Source organism: Suncus etruscus, chromosome 4 (genome assembly GCF_024139225.1).
Source record: "Suncus etruscus isolate mSunEtr1 chromosome 4, mSunEtr1.pri.cur, whole genome shotgun sequence".
Lineage (NCBI taxonomy): Eukaryota > Metazoa > Chordata > Mammalia > Eulipotyphla > Soricidae > Suncus > Suncus etruscus.
The window spans coordinates 41,673,094-41,680,390 of NC_064851.1; the positions used below are offsets into that span (position 1 = coordinate 41,673,094).

Sequence of the window (7,297 nt, forward strand, 5' to 3'; positions counted from 1 at the left end):
AAGAACAACACAAACTCTTGACTACACATTATACTACAAAGAAACCAGCAACAGCAGAAACAGCAGCATAGAAAGACCAGGTAAGTAATCAGCCTTTAGGGATCTTATACAGGATTACAGGTAAAGGATACCATGAGAAACCACTGACTCCAATGGAAGCATTCCATAATAATATGTTTTAATGTCTTAATCTTTCTATACTTAAAATAACCTCTCAGCTTTTCTGTCCATAGGCGTTCTTGGATACAAAGCGTGGACTAGCTAAGATTGGATCTCTGGGCTCAATCACACGAGATACCATACCCAGCTTGCACTACGAGAATGTCCCAATAAAATTCTTTAACATACCCTTTATCTCTAGATTATACCTTCATTTAGGACTTGAAGCACGTGACCACCCAGACCACCGAAGCAGCAACTGTGACCTACAGACTTATACTACAGGCCCTACTCAACGAACACATTCAAAACAAACTAGCATTTCCCTCGCTCTTTTCTCTACTCTTCTCACTGATGTTTTTTTTCTTTTTATTCTTTTTTTCTTTTCTCTCTCCTTTTCTTTTTTTTTTTTCTAAATATGGGAACCGCTTCACGAATTTGCGAGTCATTCTTGCGCAGGGGCCATGCTAATCTTCTCTGTATCGTTCCAATTTTAGTATATGTGCTGCCGAAGCAAGCACTCTCTTCTTTTCTTTTAATTTATTTTCTCTTTTCTTTCCTGCCCCTTCCATATACTTTCCCTTTCCCCCCTTTGAAAATCCGACTATCTCTTCACCCCTCAATCCCATCCAGATTCCCCACCTTATTAAAACTCTTCACCCTCAGTTCCTAAACCATTAGGCATCAAGAATGACCTCCTACCCCCAATGAACCAGAACTCAGAACCCAAGCGAAGGGACAACCAGTCAAACCCACACCTCGCCCCCTACAAGAAAAGGCAAACAACTCCCCTGCTGACTCATGCTGTGTGGTCCTCCTTCCCAACCCTTCCTAACGTGGGACTGTTACTTGAAACCCGGACTTAGCTCTACAAGTATCCCCCCAGTGCATGAACTCTTCCCAAGTCCTCCTGCCGCAAATCTTTGGGCCAATCTCAAGAAGGTCAGGTTGGGAGATGAAAAGGCACCCGGAAACCCACACACCACAAGAAAATCTCCAAAAGATAATGGGGAAAACCTATATTACCATCATAAATATAAGGCCTGTATTACACTACCTCTTTACCTGCTTTTCCCCAAATGCAAGATACTTTCTTGCATCACCTTGTTCCTTTAATTAATTTTTTACTTTATTTCTTAAAAATCTTTTTTCTTTTCATATATATACGTGAGCACATATATTTTTATTTCTATTTTTATCTTTTTTATGTGTGTGACCTGTTTTTCTTTCTTCTCTCTCCACCCTCAAATGCACTGGCAATATAATGTAGCAAAGGCACACTAAAAAGGGGGGGGGGGGAATCTTACGTATAAAAATGAGCTATTTATTAGGGATAATAATACTTGTTTACAGTACAGGGGTATCTCCCACCTTGAAAATATGTCACGTGGACCCAACTTAGACCCCAGGTGATTAGACACCAACCGTCCAGCCTTGAACCCTGGATCACAGACATAGAAACAACATTACTTCTTCACAACAGCCACAGGAAACAAATTCCAACCTGGACAGCCTTAATAGTGCTCGGACACCAACAAGTGCCAGCCCTAATATGATACCCTGACAACGATGGAAAATGGGAACAACTGACCTATGTTATCCTACCTCACCAGCTAACGATAAGACAAAATCAGAAGACTTGTTACCCTTTGGTCTATCCAAATGCCAAGATTGCAATTTACAGATGACTGGCTGATAGAACCATGGCCAGACTGTATGTATCCTGGGACCAATAAAAAAGCCCTCCGTCTAGGGCGGTGAACTACGACCTGCATAACAACTATGACCCCTAGTTCCAGAGGTCTGTCTGAGACTATTGCAACGGAAGGGAACCTCTGGAAACATAATGGAAGATGCTATCCCAGGCCCCTTCCTAGGATCAGTGCAAAGACCAGGACCGCCAACCACAGAAGACAGATTAAAACGACACTGAGGGAAAGAACTTCTAGAACCACAAAGAAAGACATAATCATAAGTTCAACAACTCCTTGACTCATGCAGATACCGAGACCTCTAGATACAGAGGTCTGATTTTATCACCCAGGACGGAGCAGAAGTCTTTCATACACCACAAAAGCACCAAGGGGAGAATAAATGAACCTGAAAGGAGTCTATAGTTAATCCCATGACAATATACTTCAAGGGTGGAGAAACCCTGTATCTCTTAGGCAAAGGAAATTCCTTTTAGAATGACCCCAATATTTACTGTGCATCTGCAGGAGGGAAAAAACACAAACAATGTATTATTATTATTATTATTATTATTATTATTATTTACCTATTTTTTTGGTTTATTTCATTGTTGTGGTTTGGCTATTGAAGTGGATGTCTCCATTTATATTTATTTATTTATTTTATTTTCTTATGTGCTCTGCCACATTTTTTATCTCAATACCATGGCTTTTATATGGTGCTTACTTTTTTTTTGGAATGCTCACTGGTTATTTTATTTGACAGTTCTTTATGTACTGTTGTGGTGTTTCACCTTCTTTTTACCCTTCGTCTCTCAAACCAAGAATGAAACCCTCTAGAACTCCACCCATTTCCGGAGTATTTGATCCTTTTTTCTTTTTTTTTTCTCCAGGTTATTACTTTTCCTTCTTTAAAAAACACATAATTTGAACTATCTAGTCCCACCTCCCAAGTGAGGGAGAGATAAGGGAAGTACCAAGACCAAACAGGTGTAAGACCACTAAGTAGTAAGCTAGGCACAGAGGGGACCACTTACTCTAGCAGCCCCAGTGGTGAGGGAAGAGGATATGGGAAGTAGGGACGGGAACGAAGGTGGAGGGAGGACAATTAGGTGATGGAATTCCCCTGCATTTTTATGTTAATATGTACTAAAATATTATTGTCACGATATGTAAGCCACTATGATTAAAATAAAAATTATATTAAAAAAAGAAAAAGAAATTTCTCCCTGGCTTGGGGGAACCATAAAGGATTCCAAGGATCAACACCAAGTCCGTCCTGGGTCAGCCTTGTGCAAGGCAAATGTCCCTACAGCTGTGTGATCGCTCTGGCCTCCAATTCTTTTTTTTGCGAGGGGGGGCCACACCTACTTGATGCTCAGGGGTTACTCCTGGCGCTCCTGCTCCAGAAATCGCCCCCTGACTTGTGGTGGGAGCATAAGGGCCACCGGAGGATCAAACAGTGGTCAGTCCTATGCTAGTGTTTGCAAGGCAGACACCTTACCTCTACCACCACCCTTTCCGGCCCCAAGCATCAATTCTTTGTAAATTAAACACTGTAGAGAAACTGGAGCAATAGTACCAGTGGGTAGGATATTATGCCATATGACTGTCCTGGATTCAATTCCTGGCAATTCTATAGTCCCCTAAGTTCCACCAGGAATAAATTTCAAGTACAGAGCCAGGAATAACAGAAGGAGGAGGAGGAGGAAGAGGAAGGAGAAGAAGAAGAAGAAGAAGATGAAGGAGGAGGAGGAAGAAGAAGGGAGGAGGAGGAGAGGAAGAAGAAAGAAGAGAGAGAGAAGAAGAGAAGCAGAAGGAGGAGGAGGAGGAGGAGGAGGAAGGAGGAGGAGAAGAGAAGAAGAAGAAGAAGAAAGAAGAGAAGAAGAAGGAGGAGGAGGAGGAGGAGGAGGAGGAGAAGAAGAAGAAGAAGAAGAAGAAGAAGAAGAAGAAGAAGAAAGAAGAAGGAGAAGAAGAAGAAGAAGAAGAAGAAGAAGAAGAAGAGAAGGAAGGAGGAGGAGGAGGAGGAGGAGGAGGAGGAGGAGGAGAAGGAGAAGGAGAAGGAGAAGGAGGAGGAAAAGAAGAAGGAGGAGGAGAAGGAGGAGAAGAAGAGCAGAAGGAGAAGAAGAAGAAAGAAGGAGGAGGAGAAGAAGGAGAAGAAGAAGAAGAAGAAGAAGAAAAGAAGAAGAAGAAGAAGAAGAAGAAGAAGAAGGAGGAGGAGGAAGAGGAGGAGGAGGAGGAGGAGAAGGAGAAGAAAGAAGAAGAAGAAGAAGAAGAAGAAGAAGAAGAAGAAGAAGAAGAAGAAGAAGATGAAGAAGAAGAAGAAGAAGAAGAAGAAGAAGAAGAAGAAGAAAACTTTAGCGTATTAGCACTCTATGAAGATTTGTTTATTTAAAAAAGGCAGAGAGGGGCCCAGAGTGGTGGTGCAGAGGTTAGAGTATTTGTCTTGCATTGCGCGGACCTGGCACAGACCACGGTTTGATCCCCCCCCGCCTCTGTGTCCCATATGGTCCCCACCCCACCCACTGAGCCAGAGCGATTTCTGAGCGCAGAGCAGAAGTAACCCCTGAGCATCACTGGGTATGGCCCCAAACAAACAAACAAACAACAAAGCAGAGAATCCCAGTAAAACAAATCAATAATTTAGAATACCTCCTTGACAGAGTATGGACAAAGGAATCCAAATTCTATGAACCATGGGAAGCACAAATGCTAAAATAAGTTAGTACCACAAGTAGTGAGTGCAAGCCCTTCAAGCATATATGAGCAAAGCCCTGTAAGTTTTACAAGAACTGGTGAGCTTCAACATAAATAATGTTTCTGGTAAACACATGTGCAAGAACTAACAACAAAACGCGTGTAATCCCTTGACAAGAGCATTATATAATGTGTAAATTCTGGGGCGTGTTCTGCCCACAAACACCATAACTGAACATGTTCAAGCTCCACTGAAAAACTTTTTGCCCTCTCCGAGACACCTGCAGCAACACTCAGTACTAATGAAGGGAAAGAGAATCAAGAAAACTAAGGAGAGCTACCCAGAGATGACTTATACAAGCTACTTAACTTAAAGGCAAAGAACAGTTGCAAATGGATAAACCTACACTTTTAATACATCAGATATTCTAATGAACAACTTACTAACCTGGTTCATAAACAATTTGAGTGAATATTTCCTACCTAGCAGTGCCATCCACTTTAAAATTTGGGTCGATCTACCTTTACTGGTTTCAGGCCTTTGCACACAAGATTCTCTCTGCTCATAATATTCCGACCTCTCTTGTACCCACCATATACATATTTCTGATGAAGCTAAATAGTTTTTATTCCCACCCTACACATAAATATCTGTGAAAAGTCTTCCCTAATCACAACTCAAATTCATAATTGTCAATGTTTGCTTTTATCAATCTGGATATAAAACTGTCTATTTGGAACTGGAAAGTGTGTACAGCATGTAGAATACTTTCCCTTGTATACAGATTGAACCAGTTTGGATTCCCAGCATTCCATAACGGTCCCCCAATTATGCCAGAAAATTATTCCTGAATGCAAAACCAAGAGTTAATCTTTAAGTACTACCAGGTATAGCCACCTCCCCAAAAAATCAAAATAAATAAAATAAAAATAATAAATTTTCAATTTATATATAGAAACAATCAAAACATCCAACAATAGAGAAATGGGGTAAAGAAGCTCTGGTGGGTAAAATAAATATTGATCAACTATAAAAAAGGTGAAATCTTATAATTCACTACCACATGATTGGAACTGAAGGGTATCATGTTAAACAAAATGAGCTGGGGGACAAATATCAGTTAATCTACTCATCTGTGCCATAAAGAAAAATAAAGTAAAGGAATAGACCAACTATCCAATGATGATGCATTCTACACCTTGGATTACAAGACTCAGATTATAAAGCAGTTGAAGGGAAAGAAGAGGGTGAGGATGAACTAGTGATATTGTACGTAGAGAAGGATCATGGGCATTCTGATGGTGAAGGGATGAATTATTTTGTATATGAATATCAAATCGTGTGTTGACTAAATATAATAAATTATAAATGTTGACATAAAATATAATTAAATCTTAAGTTTCAAATTCTATTTATGAGGAATGTAAGTTCCATGAGTACAAAAGATTATATTTGTTGTATATACCAGCCAGTGTTCAAAGACCACATAATGGATGGCAGGAATCAAAACCTATCCTCCTCATACAAAACATGAACTCAGCCTATTCAACTTTTCCCGGTGATTATTCTCAAGATGCTATCCTTCACAAAATTGAAAGACAACAGGTTCATCAATAACTTCAAAGCAAAATTAAGTTCAAGATATTTCCTCATCTATAACTTATTGTTTCTCATCTATTACATATGCTCTTTCTCTCTGAATAGGAAAAAAAAACAGGTTTTTTTTTCACTCAAGATCTCTCTTTTTCACTCAAATTGTTTGTTATTTATCATTCATATTTTTAACATTCAACTCAAGTAACTGCAAGTCTGAGAAAATCACTCTGCTAATGGTTCAACATTAAAAACACTTCATACATATGTTAATTATTTGTGAAAATGAAACATATGGAAATCAAAGAAGCTTGAAGAAAAACAAGCAGTAGTTCAATTGGAACTATCGCTTTTAAATATCTTTTAAATATCTCTTTAAAATATGAGAGAAAGGTTATGAAAATCTTAGAAAGCATAGGAAGCTTAAGATAATTTTTAAGAGGGGGCCAAAGAGATAATTACAATGAGTAGAACCATTTGCCTTGCACATGACTGACCTGATTTCAGGGGTTTTCTAGAATCCCCCATATGCTCACTTGAACACACCAGAAGTGATCCCAGAGTGCAGAGCCAAGAGTAAGCCCCTGAGGAGGGCGGGGTATGCACCAAAAAACAAAACAAACAAACAAAAGATGATGTAATAAAATATATCTGGGGCTTAATGTGGTTTTTAGGGTTCTAATTCTGTATTTGTTTGTATTTTTTCAATGTTTTTTTTTTCAATCTGTCATTTAGGATGTTGCTTTTTAATTATTTTATTTAAATACTGTGTTTAAAAGGAGTTTATTGTTCAAATACAGTTGGCTTTTTTTCACATCACAAGTTGTTCATCGATGAGTTTCAGCATATTCACCAGTGCACATTTTCTATCACCAGTGTCCCCAGTTTCCCTCCCTCTCACCCACCCTTTTCCTTCTGCCCTGCCTTCTTCCATGACAGTCATTTTCCCTTTCCCTTTTTTTCTTTTAGACCCTGTGGTTTGCAATATTGTTACTGAAGCAGTATCATGCATATTACTTCATCTCTTTTCAGTACCCAGTTCTTGTCCACAGTGATTATTTCCAACTATCAATGTCATAGTGGTCCCTTCTCTACCCTAACTGCACTCTATGGAAAGCTTCCTACTGTGGACTGATCCTTTTGGTCCTCATCTCTA

At 39.5% G+C, this 7,297-nt stretch overlaps 1 non-coding gene across 1 annotated transcript; it reads right to left on the reverse strand.

Moving 5' to 3' along the window:
• Positions 1–573: 573 nt before the first annotated feature.
• LOC126008417 (U6 spliceosomal RNA) lies at positions 574–680 on the reverse strand. The gene has a single exon (XR_007495749.1). It is a non-coding gene; the product is annotated as a U6 spliceosomal RNA (small nuclear RNA).
• Between the last annotated feature and the right edge of the window lie 6,617 nt (positions 681–7,297).